This window comes from Vidua chalybeata, chromosome Z, assembly GCF_026979565.1.
Source record: "Vidua chalybeata isolate OUT-0048 chromosome Z, bVidCha1 merged haplotype, whole genome shotgun sequence".
Lineage (NCBI taxonomy): Eukaryota > Metazoa > Chordata > Aves > Passeriformes > Viduidae > Vidua > Vidua chalybeata.
In genome coordinates, this window is record NC_071570.1 from 61,185,940 (window position 1) to 61,204,912 (window position 18,973).

Sequence of the window (18,973 nt, forward strand, 5' to 3'; positions counted from 1 at the left end):
TTCCCAAGAAACGCAGGAAAAATCTGGAAGAGTTGACTGGTGGTTTTCCAAACTGGGCAAATGGGCTGACTTGCCTAAGGCAATGTCTCAGTTTAGAGACAAATTTCGCAAAAAGTTCTAAAAGTCAACTAATTTGTAGTAGATTGCAATAAGAGAAAGTTCAGAAATTCAGTTACAAATACCTGAAAAGCCTTTAACAAGAAATATGGGCATATAGAAAACAAGTGAACAGGTGTACATCCAAACCTGACATTGACTGGAGAAGATGAGATTAACCAAACTTCATTAATCAAATAAACTAATTAAAATTATTAAAATAGCTGTGACAAGCCAGAATGGGAGGAAAGGCTAACTTGAGTAGAAAAGGAGATATCAAAGAAAAATTGTATGTTGAAAAAGGTTAACAACCAAAAAACCCTGAATATAATGAAACGTAATAAAACATTATTATAATGAAACAATATAAAATATACTAAGAGAAATCAAGATGACACAGTTTTAGAAGGAGAAATAAAACTTTAAGATTACCACATATTGTGATAGTAAAAAGTGAGTAAAGATACACTGTTTCATAAGTTGCTGCATTATATTATGCAAGAAAGCAAAAGTACACAGTTTATAAGGCTCATGCCAGTACCAGTCACAAATGAAATATGTATTTTTTCCTAGAACATACTATTCAATTCTGGGATGTAGCCCAGGAACACAGAGAGGGCCACCACTATAAATAGGCTCACTTCCTCTGTCTTATGACATCTTCTGGAAGCTTCTGCTCTGATGAGTCAGAGGAAAATTAGAAGATCCCATGCAGTGGTTCAGATTATCAAAGCCACACAAAACTAAACAGAACCCAGTATTGGACAGATATGAGATGTAAGTAAATGTAGCAAGCTGTAAAAGGCTGCCTACAGATTTTGCAAAAGGTGATTCTACACTGCAAATTAGCCCAACATAAGGCAATGAAGCTCTCATAGTGATGCCAAGATGAACTACAATTTATATCAAAGCTATCATGAAAAGGACATATGCTTGTTCAAGTAGATACAGTCCAACCAAATCTTCTGTCAGCTAAGTGCACAAACCAAACACAGTTAAACACAGGCCAAACAATTCAAATATTGTCCCAGACACAAAATAAAATACACATCCAAAGCAATTCACATCTGCATTTTGACATCTGTTCAATAAAGCTGTTTATGGTGGCTTGGCTTCTTACCCGGAAGGAAGAACAATAGTATACTTAGAGCCATTCACTTAACCTTGAAAGTTGTTCACTATGTGCAATTTTTTAAAGTAAAAATAGCTACAGTAAAGCAAGTAAAGAAAGCTTGTCACTTTTGAGACTTCATACTTTCTGACATCAGCTAAACTTCTGGTTGTAATCTTGATTGGACAGTAGCATTGGTATGCATTATAGTAGCTGTGTAAACATAAGCTGTCCACGAGACTTGATTACACTGTGAATCAAGAGAATGCAACAATTTTATATCCCTTTTTCTATGTTTACAACTTATTTCTTAAAGGAGAGTCCTCTCTGTTGCTAGTTACCACCATACTTTAGCACATTATTTCTGTAACTACTTATGAAATTATGATAAGAGATTCCATTTGGCTATTCAAGTCCAAATATGACGGACCCAAAATCAGTCTATAGCTGAAGACAAAACTAAGAAAAAAGTCTGCAGTGTCAAGTAAAAATAGAAAGCATTGTTAGGATAGAACTGAAATACATGGGAAATTGATGTCAGAAGAGTAGTCTGTGTTTAGAGCTGTGTTTATTTGTTTAAATAATACACAGTGAAAAAGTGTACTGAAGTGGGCTTTGATTTACTGGATTTTCAACTAATCACTAGAAAAAAACATTTAGACTTTTCAGTGACACACTTAAAATAGAAAAATGTGACTATAATACATTTTTTACAGTAATTAAATAACATTTTAAATCTTGCAGCATCTCTGAAGTTCCTTAATTTATTCTTGAAGAATTTTACATTAATATATTTCAGGAAAAATCTCTTAACACCAATTTTTTTCAACAGAAGGTGAAAAAGCAGTTTTAGCCATTCTCCTTAGGAGCTGTTAGTAATAGCCAGAATTATGTAGCACATAACAAGTAAGAAATGCAACTGTAAGTGCTGCAATTGGTGGATGTATAGCTGCTGAAAAGTTATGTTGTTTTCATTTTCCACCTCTGTCAACTTTTCTTACTGTGAAGAATACAATAACAACCCACTTAGCTGGGTGTCTGTAACAAATCACTCATCACTGCAAATGCTTATTTTGCCGTGAAGACAGAGTTGTTCTTTTAAGTACAGTTGATAATGACTTTGATACCCAAGGAAGTAAAGAATCAGAAGTTGCCCAAACCAGGACAAAATTAGCCTAAAAGAAAATCTTCAATGGATTATTTTTAGAAGTGTTTTCCTCTAAAGAATCACAGAATCAGCTAGGTTGGAAAAGCCCGTAGAGATCGAGTTCAACCTATGACCCAGCACCACTTTGCCAAATAGAATATGGCACTGAGTGCAACATCCAGTCTTTTCTTAAACACCTCCAGGGACAGTGACTCCACCACCTCCCTGGGCAGCCCATTCCAATGCCCCATCACTCTTTCTCTGAAGAACTTATTTCTAATATCTACCCTAAAACTCCACTGGCGCAGCTTAAGACTATGTCCTCTTGTCTTGATTATTGGTGTGGACTAAAGATACAGTAAGTGGCCAGAAGAAACAGTGACTCTTTGAAACAGTGGCATGATACGAAAATAGATTGTCTTTAACTCAAGAGTGGTTTGGAATACAATGAAGAAAGAATCCATGAAATAAGCCTGGGAGACTTCTATACATCAGCAAAACTTTTGGTGCTACAACAATGGTTCATTTACATCTTATGTTATTCCTGTATTTTGATTTTGACAACTAGAAGCCTGTTAGTTTGATAGCAGTTTTATTTATAAGTTTCAATAGCATCTTATTTATAAGATCAGATACTTATAAATAATACCTGGTTTGGATGTATTGACATTATCATACTAATCCAAGCTGTTGTCTGCTAGCTTGAGCAAAATAAAAGCAGCAGATCTGTTTAACTCATAGCAGGTATTTAAATACAGTTTCTCAGCAAAACTGAAGGAGTAAGAGTTAAGGAAAAAATATGGTGAGAATAAAATGAGGAAAGTATAAAAAATAGTAATACTGGATCTTGATACACAACTTTACTTGAATTTTCCTTGTGAGCATGGCAGAAGAAATGCTAGTATAGCTCTTTTATTACAGACATTTAGGTATTATTGTTGGAGGACTGATGTATCCTACATAATTAAATTGATGAGTTTTAGTCTGCATAATGACTTAATAGGAATTATATGAGATCCAACCACACTAAGTGCAGAATTATGCACTAAGATACAAGTAGTGAAAGAATTTCTGCTATAAATTGATAAGCTATGTATATATGTACATACATATAAGAAGTAGAAACTGGGATGCGTGTTTCACTTAGGACAAATGCACATCAGCAGCATAATACAGGTCTGAAGGAAGCAAATGTGAATCTCACTTTGTAAACAAGAGCAATTTAAATGCTATTGTAAAGGATATTGGTGATGCATTATTTGGGATCCTGTGGACATTTCTAAGCCCATTGGTCAAAGAGATGAATTCTGTATATTGTAGCAGTAGGGGAAAAAAAATCATGAGCAGGAATTTGAAAATCTTATTTCAGAAGCCTGAAAGAATTTCACATTATCTGTCATCTGTTGCCTGTGTCCATATTGGCCTTGATCCAGTAGCTATATAATCACACTTGTGTCATCTTGCATGCAAAACAGTATACCCTAGTTTTTTAGTGACTTCAGTCTGTCTTCAGAATTTAGTCTAATTAAGAACAACTTTTTGAGTTCCAGCATCTCGGTTCTGTTCAGAAGGCAGTGTGATGTGAAAGATGCACTGAGCATCTTTCCTAGTTATATTCACTTTGCCTGCATCTAATAACATTGACAGCTCTGGGACAAACACTTAAACATCTAAGCTGCTCAGAAACATTGAGTGTAGTGTGACCTCATACCACTGAGTTCTTCAAGATATTCAATGTTTCCATCTGTTAATCAAAAAGTCCATGAATTTAAGAAAGGTGTTAACTGCAGTGTTAACTGTTGTAAATCATTTGTAAATCAGTTTGTTTGTAAGTATGTGAATGTAATGTTGTCAGTGTTTCCTTTTCATATTAAATTTTGGCGATGGATTATATTCTCCAAAATGGAACATTTGAACAGTTAGATGTGAGGTCTGAATATTACTGCTTAGAAGCAGCTGTCTCAGGAGGTTTTCTGATATATGGAGGACTGCAAATCTTTTGAGTCTGGAAGGAGTTGAGCAACTGTGGAGCTGGAGCTAACCACAGTTGGATGAAAATTACTAAATTATGTTTTCTTTATTTTCAGCAAAATGTCAAGTATTACTCTTTTGTTTTTGCCTTTACAAGGGTCAGTTGTATTTAAAGAAACATCAAATCAGCTTGTACTGACAGCTGATTGTTTGTTTAAATCTTCAGATATGTTGTTTTGCTGTTACCACAGAGACATGAAAAGTTTTAATGACAGAGATCCTCAATTATAAAACTAGGATCCATACTGAAAATTTTTCCTTTTTCTTTCTATATCTTCTTAAAGAAGAGTGATCAGGAAATTTAGTTTGAGAGGGCTAGCATTTTATTTTCTGTGTGTGGGTGCCCGTGACTGTGTAAATAAAGCTCATTATCTACTGGAGACTTGCTAATGTTTTGATTATGCTTCAAAAAATATGAAAGATTAAAGGAAGGTGAAAATTGTGACTTATCCTTATATAGGTTCATATACTCTGTATAACTGGTGGTAGATTTTGAAATTTTGGTATTTCTTATGCCCCAGAACCCTCTGGGATTAAGCTTTTGAGTTCCAAAAAAGAGAAAATTGGCATTTTAATACACAGAGCGATTTCATTCTAAGTAAAGCAGAGCCAGCAGCTCTTGCAGAACCTTTTTCTCATTCCTGAATTCTGAAAGGTAACAGGAAAATAGTGATTCTCATCATGAAGATTTCTGCTTTCCTTTAGAGCTTTGTTACTTTCACATTAGCTTGTCCCTCCCATTATTATTAGCCAAGTAAGCCAATGTATGTAACAGAAATTTTTTACTTCATAAAAGGAATATGTATTAACAGATCTGTTTTTAATTCTCTAATTCTCTCTTTTAAATTCTTTAATTTTCTTTAGTGAACAGAAAAGACTCCCCACCACTGGGTGCCTAATTTATCACACTGGTGTCCAAAAACTTTTTATATGGTCAGTAAGGAGGGAAATGTGAATCCAGAGGATGCTTCACCAGATATATGTGATGTTCCTTCTTTCACTTAGTATAGCATTTCTGTATTTAGGCTCTGTGATTTCATCCCAAAGAAAACACTGTCGTTAAGCATCTTTGCCCCATTCTACCTGGATTAAAAAAAAAAAAAAAAATAAAGAAGACATTGCATACATTGAAAACAGAAAGTCTGAAATCATCTGTCCCAATATTTTTTGGGTTGTTTCAGAATCCTTTTTCATTTTCCCCTAAGAAATAGTTAATCTTAGAAGGAGAAACAAATTATTTTTATCTGCATTTCCACAGGGTCTTTGCTTTGCAGTAAGTACAGTGTAGAAGTCCTTCACAAAGCTCCAAATAAGGCCAAGGAGTAATTATGAGATTTTTGGGCCACTTGAAGGTCTTTTTAAGAATCACTCTCTAAAGATACAGTCTAAACTCTAAGAAATAATCTAAAAAATATTTTAACCAAGATCTAGTTGTGTGTGCTAAATTTTTTTCTGAAGTTATTATACTAATCCCTTGAAAAACAGTTTAACTGTCCTACTTTCCTTGAGAACACATGAAAACCAGCTGAGAAAGTTTCTTTAGATTAGGTAATGAAACTTTAGAAATATTTAAATTAATGAAAATTTTGATAGTTTTGCAGCAAGTATGTTTGTGGTAGACCACATAACTATTTGGTATAGTTAGACAAATTTACAGAAATTTGGAAAAATAAATATGGAAAATGAAAACTTGGAAATGTAGTATTTTTACTAATGTAATGTAAATTTTAAGTTCATATATGGTAAAGAAATTTCAAAGAACACACAAATAATCATTTTCTGCTTGTGTGTGTGTCACAATTGGATACAATGATATATGAAAAACAGTGACTAAATTATCTTTATTTTTTTTTTAGTTCACCTGCAGATAGCCATGTCTATCTACCCATCCTGTCAATCTTGAGAGATGGGTATTATCATTTTGTTATAGATGCAAACTTAATGTCTCCTACATTTCCATTTGTTCTTAACTTATTAAACCACATTACCACCAATCTCTCAGTCTGTATTGCTTCAAGTACTTTATTTTTTGGAATATATTTTCAAGTTGGAAACCAAATTTAGTTCTAATAGAGCATTAAATTCCTGTAACAGTAAAAAGTAGAAGGAGCTGTGGTATGAATGATTTTCAGGTTAATCTAAATAAAGACCCTCTCCCTGGAAATGTCTCTAGATTACCACCCTCATTTTCATTGTCAAAGAGCATTAGCACACACTGTTTAGCCACTTTTCTGACATGGTTTGGCTTAGTTTGTAAAAATTATTTGTAATAGATAAAATCACAGGAAAGAGACCGGTGTTATCATCCTTGCCACAAATTTTACTTCTGGTAATGTAATTTTGTGTTTGATTTTAACTGTAGTTTTGCATGTAGTAATTCACTGTGCATGAACCTTAACCTAATGCAGTGACTGCAGTTGCAAACAACTGAATGCATATGCTTTAAGGAGCTCTGTATCTGAATTCAAAGGAAGGCTCTGTGTGGAACAGTTACTTAACATCTAGGGTGGAAGTTCATCTGAATGTTATGACTTGTATTTTTGCTGAGTGTTCAGAGAGCAATTGTGCCTTGTGCCTAGTTTATCAATATTAAATTACCTTTACAGAAACATAGTTATACGGTTTTGTATATATAGTTATAGATAATTACAGGTAAATACAAATTTATATATATTAATATAAATATTTGAAAATATTTTTTAATGTCCTAGCACAGTAAAAAAACCCTCACAAGCTGTTGTAGCTTTGAAAGACTCTTAAGGAGAAACATGGATTGACTGTGAGGTGTATGGGGAGAGAGAGGCTATGGTTTTACACAGAGATGCCTTGGAGAAACTGGCTTGGCTGAGTTAACTAGTGTCATTATGTTACATTACACTGAAGTCCTCTGAGGGACCCTGCATCAAGGACCACCGTCCTGGTGTTGGTGGTGAAGACATTGTGCCCAATATAAGACCAGAAAAAGAAAAAAACATGCTCAGGTTCTTTCCATTCCCAGTGTTCTCACTGGAATGGAATATTAACATCACCCTACAAATTTTTCCATTCATTAAATTATATGAATTGTTGTAATTATTAAATACATTAAATGACACTGCCACACCAGCCTGGGAGAATTCCAGTATTTCCCTACGTCACTGGGTTTTATATAGATTTATGTTTAATCTGTTTAACATAAAATTGCTTCAAAATCCACCTGCCTGGCAAAGGTTCCCCATCTCACTTTAGAATTTCTTACAAATTTCTTCAGGAGATTGCTTTTATGTCTCACCAGGCTTTTCATTACTTACTTATCAGCCCATTTCTTTACTGACTTTGGCAAGGAGCCAAAATGCTTTTGCAAACATCTGAACATGCAAATTTTGGAGGTGGAAGTCCAATTAGGTCAATATTGCCCATCAGGTCTGACTTGTAAGTACCTCCAGGCTTGTGGAGTTCACCTCTCTGTGTTGGTCCTGCTCAGCAGGCAGAGCCAGTTCTGTCTGGGATCATATGTGCAGGGAGGAACGAGGTTGGAATTTTCTCCCGGTTCTGATGGGTGGAGGGAAAATGGCAGAACTGGTAGCTGCCTTGCTGCCACTGGGAACAAAAAAGTGCAAAGGATGACAAAGTCAAAAAGTACTAAAGTAAAAAACAAAACAAAACAATCAAAAGAACCACTTGTCAGAGCCATGCACTCTCCTCTTGACCCACACTGCAGCTCTGCAGCTGGTGGCTGCCTGTGTTTGCTCTGCACTGGACTTGCCATGCAGCCCAGACAGCTCTGTCATACACTTTGGATGATTTGGCAATGAGAAAACATGATCCTGTAGGGCCAGCAGGGCCATAGAAAGGTACTGGAAAAGAATAGGTGGTAATCTTCAGCCCTCACACAAAGCAGAAGACCTCAGAAGGACATATATGCTAAGCAATAAGAAAATAAAAGCTAAAATAAAAATAAACAAGCAAAAAAATCCTCAGAAACCAAAAACAAAACAACAAAAAACAGCTGAGAAATTTATTGCTTTTCAGAACATATGAAAGTCTATCCTTCAACAGTTCCTATGTTTTTTTCTTTGAAGAAATCCTCCACAGATAACATGAAGGGGTCATAGACCAGGTCATTATTAAGTGCTACAAATATATCTTAGGTCATTTCTGGCATTAATCCATTGCAGAAAATTTCCAAGAAGGAGAAGGGAGCTTCTCATTTTCCAAGTGCAAGGAGAACCAACAGTTTTTATGTATATTTCATGACTTACACTGTCTTTTGCTGACTATGAGTAAAGCTACTTTATGGCAAAGTTCAATGAATATACCAACACATGGAAACCAAAAGTTCCAATTGCTTAGTTTTGAAATATATTTATATATCTTTTGTCATTACATTGGTATGTATTGACATACCATTTGTGGTTTTATTACTACAGTTAATAACTAAATACTAATTACTGAATACTGTATAAAATATAAAATAATATTTAATTATACTACATCCACTTAGTTATGTTATATAGGCCATTACTCTCCAAAGTGTTGTTCTTGTCTCAGAAATGCAGAAGGAGCTCTGCTTAGAGCTGTTGGAATTGCCTCAATGTTAATTTAATTTGCTTTCTATTTTCTGTAAATTTTTTCTTTTTTATTTTTGTTTGTTTGTTTGTTTGTTTGTTTTTTTACACTTAGTTGGTGTCTCTGTCTGAGTCTTTTATAAAGTCCTGATGGAATTTTTTCGGGCAATGTTCTTTTCCATTAAAAAAAACCAATTGTAACACACAAATGCAAATTCTAGAGAGCTTTTTAAAAAAAGCAAGACAATAGTTTCTAGTAGAAGACTGACAGTGGTGGGATTGAGTGCCCCCCTCCCAGCAAGTTTGCTGGTAACACCAGGCCGTGTGTTGCAGCTGACACGCTGGAAGGAAGCACTGCCATCCAGAGGGACCTTGACATGCTTGAGACGTGGGTCCATGCAAACTTCATGGAGTTCAACAAAGCAAAGTGCAAGGTCCTACACTTGGGTCGTGGCAATCCCAAACACACCTACAGGTTGGGCAGAGAAGTGAGTGAGAGCAGCCCTGTGGAGAAAGACTTGGTGGTGATGGTTGATGAAAAATTCCACATGAGCCAGCAGCGTGCGCTCGCAGCCCAGTGAGCCAAACCTGTTCTGGGCTGCATCCAAAGGAGCATGGCCAGCAGGATGAAGGAGGTGATTCTGCCCCTCTGCTCTGCTCTTGTGGGACCCCACTTGGAGTGCTGTGTACAGTTCTGGTGTCCCAACAGAAGGAGGACATGGAACTGTTGGAGCAAGTCCAGAGGAAGGCCAAGAAGCTGATAAGAGGACTGGAGCATCTCCCCTAAGAAGACAGGTTGAGAAAGTTAGGGCTGTTCAGCCTGGAAAAGAGAAGGTTGTATAGAGATCTCCTAGCAACCTTCCAGTGACTGAAGAGGGCCTACTGGAAAGCTGGAGAGCGATTCTTTATCAGGAACTGTAGTGATAGGGCAAGGAATAATGGGTGCAAACTGAAAGAGGGGAAATTTAGGTTACATATTAGGAAGAAATTTTTCATGATGAGGATGGTGAGGTACAGGACCAGGTTGCCCAGGGAGACTGTGGTACTGTTTAGGGCCAGTTTGGATAAGTCCTTGGGCAATCTGGTCTAATGAGATGTGTCCCTGTCCACGGCAGCTGTGGTCAGGACTTGATGATCTTTAAGATGTATTCCAAACCCTTAGCATTGTATGATTCTGTGATCAAATCCCTATTATAAGTCTGGTTTTTTATTTTACTCTGAGTAGCACTCCATTTGAAAAGAGATCTCAAGTGCTCTCTTGAGGTACATTTTATTCTCTCCTTGCAGAGACTGGGGGCTTATTATCTCAAGCCAAGAAGTGAGTGATTTCCATGACAGAGCCAAATTATACCTCCACCTCTCTTGTTCACCTGGTTGTCAGATATGGAAGGATATCTAGTCTTTGTCTTCATTTTTGCCTACATTTCCCTTTTCTTGAGGAGCATATCTAACCAAACAGTTTTATCTTTTTCACTAAAATCAAGGGAAGTAGGGAGTAATTGCTGACAGTTCCCATGAGTATCACTTAACAGCAAAGCCTGCTATACAAGAACGCTAGTTCTGAGACAGTCAGTTGTCTGGCAAAATTGCTTCTTATTCTGGATGTAAAAATCATTAAAAAGTCATTGTGAGGTATTTTCTGGGGTCAGTTTTAACTAATGGATGGTTGAATGTGGTGAGACCTTGTTTGGTTCCTTACAGCCTTGTGTGTCCATAGCTCTCTAACCGACTGTAGCATCACCAAAGGGTTTTCCAAATGGTCAGAGAATGCTGGAGTATACAAATACTCTTATTCCCATCAGTCTTGCCCTAAAACAATCAAGCAGAAGATATGACAAATAATTACACCAGTTATCTACAACCATTCAGTTCCATCCAAGACAGAGTTTTTTAATGTTTCTCGCATTTACGGTTTCTGAAGTTGCAGAGTTCCTGTTACAGCTTTTTATGGCACTGCACTGAAATGCTCCTAAATAGAGAGTTTGTCTAATTTGTCAGTCAGAGTAGCAAGAATCAAAGAGACAACTGTAGGCATAAGAGAAATTATAACACTGAAAGAATTCCTTAAAGGGAAAAATGGTGTTATAACAATAACTTCTAGCTTAACTCTTTGAGATTTTCTCTAATGCCATAACAGATCAGATCAGCCATAAACACAAAGTTAGCTTCTGTCTTTTTGACTCCTCTGATCACTACTTTCTATTCCCTGTTTCTTTTATCTCTGTGTATCTATCATTAATACACATAAATAGAAATTACTGCTTTAACAAAAAATAACAATAAAATAATAATGTGTTGCAGGTTGCAGAAGTAGTTATTTTTTTGACTGTGCACTGTGATGCTACTTTATGTGGTCTTTGAATGTAGTTTTTTCAATTGCTATCTTCTTGTTTGAGTTTTCAGCTTGCTTTCAGATTTAACTAGAGAATTGACTATTCTGAGACTGTTAGGGAATCTCTTGAGCTGGGAGCAGAAGTTGCAAAGGCTTTTTCATCAAACATTTCTTCTCTGTGAAAGAAATAAAAGCAGAAGTAGGCTTAGATTAGAAAGTGTGATCTAAAATGTCAGTTTGGTTATAAATGTTTTCCATGGAAAGCAAGTATAAGAGTAAATATTTGAAAAATTTTACTAAGCATATGTGAAAATTCATGACCTCTGATATTTCTAGAAGTTGAAAAATGTATGAGCATAACCTTACTGTGTTTGGTCTTCCTGTTTGTTCTTTTTTGTGTAAGGTTCATCAATGGACAAATAGTCTCATTTCATTGGTACGTGATCTGGCTACTTTTTGGTACCAGGGAGGTCCTCCTCATAGGATAAAGCACAAGAAGAATCTAATGCAAAGTGAACCACAAAGGATGTTGTCTCCAGTTTCTGTTGCCTGTGCAGGAAAGAAAAATGAAAAAAAAAAAAAAAAAAAAAAAAAAAAAAAAAAGCAGAGGGGAACAAAAAATTCACAGGCTAAGAACTGGGACAGAAATGGGGAGCAATGGGGTGCCAGTCTGCTTTGTCTGCTCTTATTTGTTCTTAACCTTCTGCCACCCTTTGTAGTTGCTGAGATTTGCTGACTCTCACAGAGTCTTACTGACTTTCTGTAAGAAGTGGCTGCAGCCAGAGCTGTGGGGGGAATTGCAAGCTGCTTCTAAATGTTGCCTCTCCCATGTTTTCCTTCCACCTCTCCCAAGTTCCTGCCTTTGGTGTTCAACTCGGTATTTCTTTCTTTCTTTCTTTCTCAGTTAAGCTTAAATACAAAAATAGGGCTTTCTTTGTATTTCCAGGATGACTGCATTGGAAGGAAGTGACAGAATCTTATTCTAGCTCAATCTACACATTTGGCAAGTTTGGCTAACCATCTATATTTTCAGTGTATTTTCAAGCTTAACACCTCTCTTTTAATGTTGAATCTGTGTCCTTGAAACAAACAACAAAAACTGACCTAAAAAAACCCCAACATTCCAACCAAAAAAAACTAATAACCAGAATAAAAACCCCCAAGACCCTTTTCACTACTTACAGTACTGAAATCAGAGGTAAAAATGGCAGTTGTGTGGGAATAGTTACAAGTGTGCTGAGAGCTATGCAAAATATTTATAGTGAATACTGAATATCCAAGCAAATTTGCTTTTTAAAGATGTGCCAAAGTGTGTGAACTGGTCAGATAAGACTTAGCCAAATTTAGACTAAATCTGAGATGAGTGCAGTTTGCCAGAATTTATGGCTTTGGCTTTGAATAGAAGTTGCAAGATTCAGCATGGTATTGGCATAGCTGGCTCTGCATAAAGAGAAACTTGGCAGTGTATACTAAAGTTTCAGATGAGACATTAGTATTAGGAAAACTTGTTCAAAATGCTGAAAGCACAATATTTTTTTCATTATTACAGAATATACCTATAACCTGTTTATCTGTGGAATTAAAACTTTACCAAAAACTGAAAGCACTCAAAATAAGTATATATCAGGGCAGACCTGTAAATGCACTTTCAATTTAATGATAGATACATGAATTATTACTTTTCTTAATTCATTTTTTTAAGGTGGCTTCTGTTCATGTGTGTGTGTGTCTGTGTGTGTGTGTGTGTGTGGTGGCAGTTGGCTGGTTCAACAGGTGATGCCTGCTGACATGGTATGAATTTTGCAGTCCTGAATTACATTTATTTATCCTTGATTACATTTATTATTGGTTTTTTGCTTTTGATGTTAATTTTTAGGTCTTCAGCTGTAAGTGACACAAATCTTGTTGTACAGAGCAAAATGTGGTGTAAATGCCTCAGGAACCAAAGTGCGGATAAGCAGTAAATGTTCACAATTGAAACTGTGATAAGATAAATTGCAGGGTTGATAAGAATTACAATGGTTTCATCAAAACTATGCTTAACAGCAAATAAACATTCTAACACTTGATACACAGCAGGTCCAAAGTCTACTTTCTAAATGCAGTCATCAGCTGATGGAGCTGCACTGCTACAGACAGTTTTACAACAATCACTTTGAATGCTAAGAAACAGAACCACATATAAACAAGGGGTCTTTGATTTATATTTCAAAGGTTGTTATTTCTGAAGAGCCATGAGGGGGAGAGGTTAAGTGATGGCTTCAGATGTATCACATGACTCAGATGATATTTCTGCTGTAATAGCAACAATAAAAGATCTTCAATCTACTTTCAAAGTAAAATATGATTGAAGAAAATAATGACAAAATAAAATGTACATTAAAGACTACATAAAAAAATGCCATGCCTGCAATTTATCATAATTATCTTGAAAAGCAAGAAAGGAAGGGAAGCAGGAAAGGAAGGAAAGCTTTCCTTGCAGAAATAAATAGATAATTATATGTTTTGTGTGTGCTGTTTCACTCACATTATTAATACCATTGCGTGTATGAATATTCAGTTCCATAACTAATCAAAAAATTATTAGGAAAAATGATATTAACAAATTTATGTCATGCATTACATAATGGCACTGATTATCATTTCTTGAATATGATTCCTTTAGTTTTGTAATTTCTTGCTTTGCAGATATTAGCTTTTGAACTTAATGAAACATGCAATTTATTTATATTAATCAGACTGATAATTTTCCCAAAAGAGGTAGGCACTTGTTATGTAAATCAGGGTTAATCTACAGCAGTCTTTGACCAGCCAGCGATGGAATACAGCATAAAGTACTTCACATAAATCAATGAAGACCCTAGGGAAGTTCACAAGAAATCAACCAAGACACTGAATAATACACCACCAGAAGTGGCAGCAGCGCCCCTGACCATTGGCAGCCAAACAAGAAGAACAGTGTGACCACTAAATTAACAAGGAAAGGACTTCCTAGGACTGGTTGCCAACAGTAAATAAGCACAGTCTAGACAGAGAATGAAATTAAATCTCAGCCTGATAAAATTAAAAATCTGAAATAAGACTAACCAAAGCATAAACTATCATACAGAAATGACAGTAGTGACAAAGAGTGTCAAAACCTGATCAAAGTATGGACAGCTCTTCTTTTGTCAAGGATACGTTTTTACCACCTGGCATGAATAAAGGTGTAACTGTAAAAATAATAGTGTATTTTTTAGCCACTGTGTTTTAAGGAACAGAGTGAACCATTTCTGGTAACTGAAATTTGTGGTCTGACTAAGTAGTCAGCTTTCTTCAGAAGCCTTGATTTTGCTTTAAGTATTCTCCTTTAGAAAAGCAATTTTTAGTGATACAGTCATGTGATGATAGGTAACAAACAGAATTTTCCAAATAAAATTTATTTTTAATCAATTAATTATATTTATTAATTTAGAATTAATTAATATTTAATTAATTAATTAAATATAAATGTTATGTAAATTATGTTTTTCTAGTGCTAATATACACCCAGGTTGAGGTATAAGCAGGTTGAGGAATGGCTAAAATGGAGTGATGAAATTATTTTTTGTTCACAAAAGTCCTCTTAAGACACTTTAGTTTTATATCTAGGAATACCGTTCCTCTAAAACAGATGATAGTATCTGAATGCACTTCTCTGTGGAAAATAGGTTCTACAATTTTCAGGGTAGGGTATGGTTAAAATACTTGTGGGAGAAATATGATGTATATTAGCTTCAAAAATAAGTCTAATGCCTTGGTATGTTTGTGTTTATCAGAATAATAATAAAGTAATGTGATGCAATAAGCACCTTGGTTTTCTCTCTGTATGTAAAAAGGAGATGATGAAAAGATTTTTGATTTGCCCTTACTCATTACTAATAACAGAGTTAGCTCAGTTTTCAAATTTAGATGTACTGTAGTGCCATCATAGTAAGCTGGAGCACACAGAGTTAGAGCACAGAGACACAGAAACTCTGAGTGTTCAGTGTGTGTGCAGTGAAAGTTTCCTGTCCTCCAGTTCTGCATGGGATTTCATGAGGTGTAAAATGTATTAATGTATTCTCTCCTTAATTTACTAGCTTCCTGCAGCTGCTCCTCAAAATAAAAAAATCAATCTGTTGCATAGGAGAACCCTCCTCACACACATGCATGAACAAAACCCTCTTACCACTTATATTTTGTTCATATATACCAGGGGAAAAACTCCCTTCTTCTTCTATGGAGTAATTTCCACAGTCGTCTTGGACAGGTTGCTCCAGTGCTTAGTTACCCCTACATTAAATATGTTTTCCTCATATCCAGTTGGAACCTTCCCTGTTTCAACTTAGGACCATTCTCTCTCCTTCTGTCACTTCCCACTGGCTTCTCCATGACTGTCTCTTTTAAGGTGAACTACCTGGCATAACCTAGAGCAGTACTGAGGCTGCTCCCACCTCACTGAACAAAAATATCCCATCAAGCTTTTCCATGTGAGCTTTCTTTCAGACAGTTGTACCTGTGTTTATATGGACATTGTTTTCCCTCTTTTTTCACTACAAAAGAGATTATGGGTCAGACCAGCTTGCTGAGATGAAATGGTAAGAGCTTAATTATTTTCCATCAGCAAATATCCAACAGTCTTTGCAGACTTTGGAGTCTCCTGCAGGCTTTTTTCATATAGGCACCATGTTTGAGAGCTATAAGTTGCCTGTTTGTGCTCCCTTCTTCGGGACATTCTAATTGTCTGCTTGAAGCAGTTCCCACCTTCCTCTGTAGGAAATACATTTCTACTACCTTTTTCTTTGATCTTTTACTGTGGCATTGTACTAACACTACTGTGATAATGTATCCATAAATGAAATGGGGTTAAATGTTTTCTAAGTAGTCCTGTGGGCCCAATAGACAGAATTTATGTAGAATTACTATTAAATCCTCTAAAGTCCTAATTCTTTAGTTTAGTTGTTCAGTGTGTGCTTCAATGGAGCCCAGGTCAAGCTCTTGGATTATTAGTCAGTCATTGTAATCTGGGACTCAAGAGATTCTCCTGATTCTCCTGACCCCCCAGCACATGCTTGTGAGTTGAGGAGTGTGCCTCCCAATATATATGCAGCAGCAGAGGTTGCTGGCACTAGGCTGAGATTTTGGGGTTTGAGTTTAGCTTAGGTTTTTTTTGATGAAAACTTCTAATAAAAAATATTATTTCCCATAGACTTAACAGAGATGTCATTGCCTATGTTAACTAATATCCACACCTTGACCAACCTCTTTTCAATCCTTATGGAGGGTGAAGGTTCCCAGCAGGCCTGTCAGCAGAAATTAACTATTGTCTTTATTTAATTCTTAGTCCAGCCAGCAAACACAAGGTCTGTGAGTCTCTGAAAAAGTACAGTAGTTCCAACTTGGCTAGCGTTGTTTATATGATAAACACACAAAAACATATTACAATGCCAACAACCTTATTTTCATAGCAATTTATGACTGTTTTTACAGTGTTAAAGGTTAAAGTGAAAAGAAACATGAGTCAAAAGCATGACAAAAGATAGTTCAATTCTCAGACTGGTGCTTTTGAAAAATCCCACTGAAACTGTGAAAGCTGTGGTTGCACTGACAACAACCTAAGTATCTGCACAGTGTCCATGCTCTTTCAGAGTAAACACCTTACTGGTAGCTGCTGGCTTGAAAAGAAACAGAAATCCATGTGATTTGCTGCATATCTTCATGTGTATGGTCTTTGGAACTCAGTGCTATCTGGACAGGACCATTTGACATGTTTTAGCTTCCTAACCACCTTCCTGGGGTTTTTTAACAGGGACACAGGACTGTCAGAATATGACCACAAAACCTTTTTGATGCTTCAAACAAAACTACAGTGATGATATAAAGCAACTCACATCTACAGAACATTATCTTATTGAGATCCTAGATTTGGAGAGGAATATAGGTGAAATAAGGATCCATCCTTTGTCCAGCCAAGCAAGGAATTCTCTGTCCAGCAAGAATTCCTGTGTAAATGTATTGCCTGCTTAGAACTGTTGGGTTTCATTACATATAAGCTTACGTTTGTAAGACATTGCTCTAACAATTTACAAGACAGGAGAAGTAAAACACAGTTTTTGGTTCTGCTATCTGTCTCAGCCTTTGACTTCTCCTGTCCTTAGTTATTAAAATAACCTCCCTGTGTCCACATGATTACTATGGAAGGACCCAGAGGAGTTGTCTCATCATCCATCTGCAGAGAGTTACACCAGGACACAGACCAAGTTAAGGAGATAATTGTGACACTTTATTCCATGAGTATTTGTTTTACAAAATCGGTGTCCACACTTGAGGCTACACAGGAGAGTGACTTGTCATGGATCTTGTATGCCAATGCCTTCTGTCCCTGCAATTTCAAAAGACAGGGCTGTGCAGCATCTTCAGCTAATGGGTTTTCTGGAAAAATACAAAACCACTTGAAATGTGTGTGCAACTTTTGTGGCTAGGCCCTCATAGAGACTGAACTGCCAGAGGCTACTCTGAATTTTGTATTGTCACTATAATTTGTCCTTGGGGGTTTTATCCTTTTCATATCCATAACAACTTAAAATAAATCCATTTGCTGGCCCTATTATGTTTGATGTATATCAGAGTCCTTGAACTTGTTTATAGAATGAAAGGAAATTTTAGTTCCTTTTTAGTGTCTCAAACATGTTTACATCAATTTTATGGAATTTATTTGCATATATGTATCACAAAAATATTTCCTCTCAGTGAACTGCTCTGAGTTGTCATGACAAATAAACAATAATCTGGAAAAGCAGGAGCATGTTTTCTCAAGACAGTTTTTTAGTGCTTTTAGCACTTTTGTTTGATAGTTTTCTGTTAAAAAAAAACCTCACCTCACATGCAGAGCTGTATGGTTTTATAGCAGCTGTGTGGGAGTATTTACAGTGTTTAACCAGCTGAGATTGAAATTCTCTTGAATCCCATTACCTTTTCTTATGTGTCACTTGGGACCAGATGACTCTGTTATATCATTTTGGCAACAGAAATTACCAGTCTATGTATTGTTAAGTGCTATTGGGTATTGGCAGTCTCTTCTTTTTTTAGGTATTTTCAAAATTTGTTTCATTAGGAATTCACAAATATAATTAGATTAAACTCCTTACTATTTGTAATACCAGTTAGTACTTCCATGCCAGTGAATACCTTTAAAATGAATTGTTCTGTTTAGTACAATTGGCTTCAGGGTTCTAGAGAACAATATGAATTAAAAAAAAAAAAAAATTGCAAATATAATTGTATTGCAGTAATTGGTAAGAATGCAGAAGACTTCTTTCTGTACTATTTTGGTTTCCCCTTCTTTAGTAATTTTTGAACAGGTTGATTTATCAGTATTCCCTCAGTATTGGTGCAGCTTAAAAGTTAAAGTCAGATTTCATATTGAGAAGTTAAATTATTGGATTTCTTTATAAACACAAGACATGGTTATATTATTTGTCTTGGCTCAGACTAAAGGTCAAAATTAGCAAGTTTTAAAGAACTTCAGAAGCATACAGGAGAGCCTTTGATGTAATCAGAAATTAAAATCAGTGCTGAATTAGTGCATGTCACAGAACATCTGATTTATAATTATGGTATCTGTGACAGCAGCAGTGCAGTTTGCATGAGGTAAAGATTGCAAAAAGCCAGCAGGTCAGTAAGAAAATGAAGAATTGTGGCTACAGAAC

At 35.9% G+C, this 18,973-nt stretch overlaps 1 protein-coding gene across 1 annotated transcript in view; it reads left to right on the top strand.

Annotated features, from left to right (window-relative positions):
• ADGRV1 (adhesion G protein-coupled receptor V1) overlaps nucleotides 1–18,973 on the top strand; it is a 271,213-nt gene that overhangs the window by 241,468 nt on the left and 10,772 nt on the right. The window lies entirely within an intron of this gene.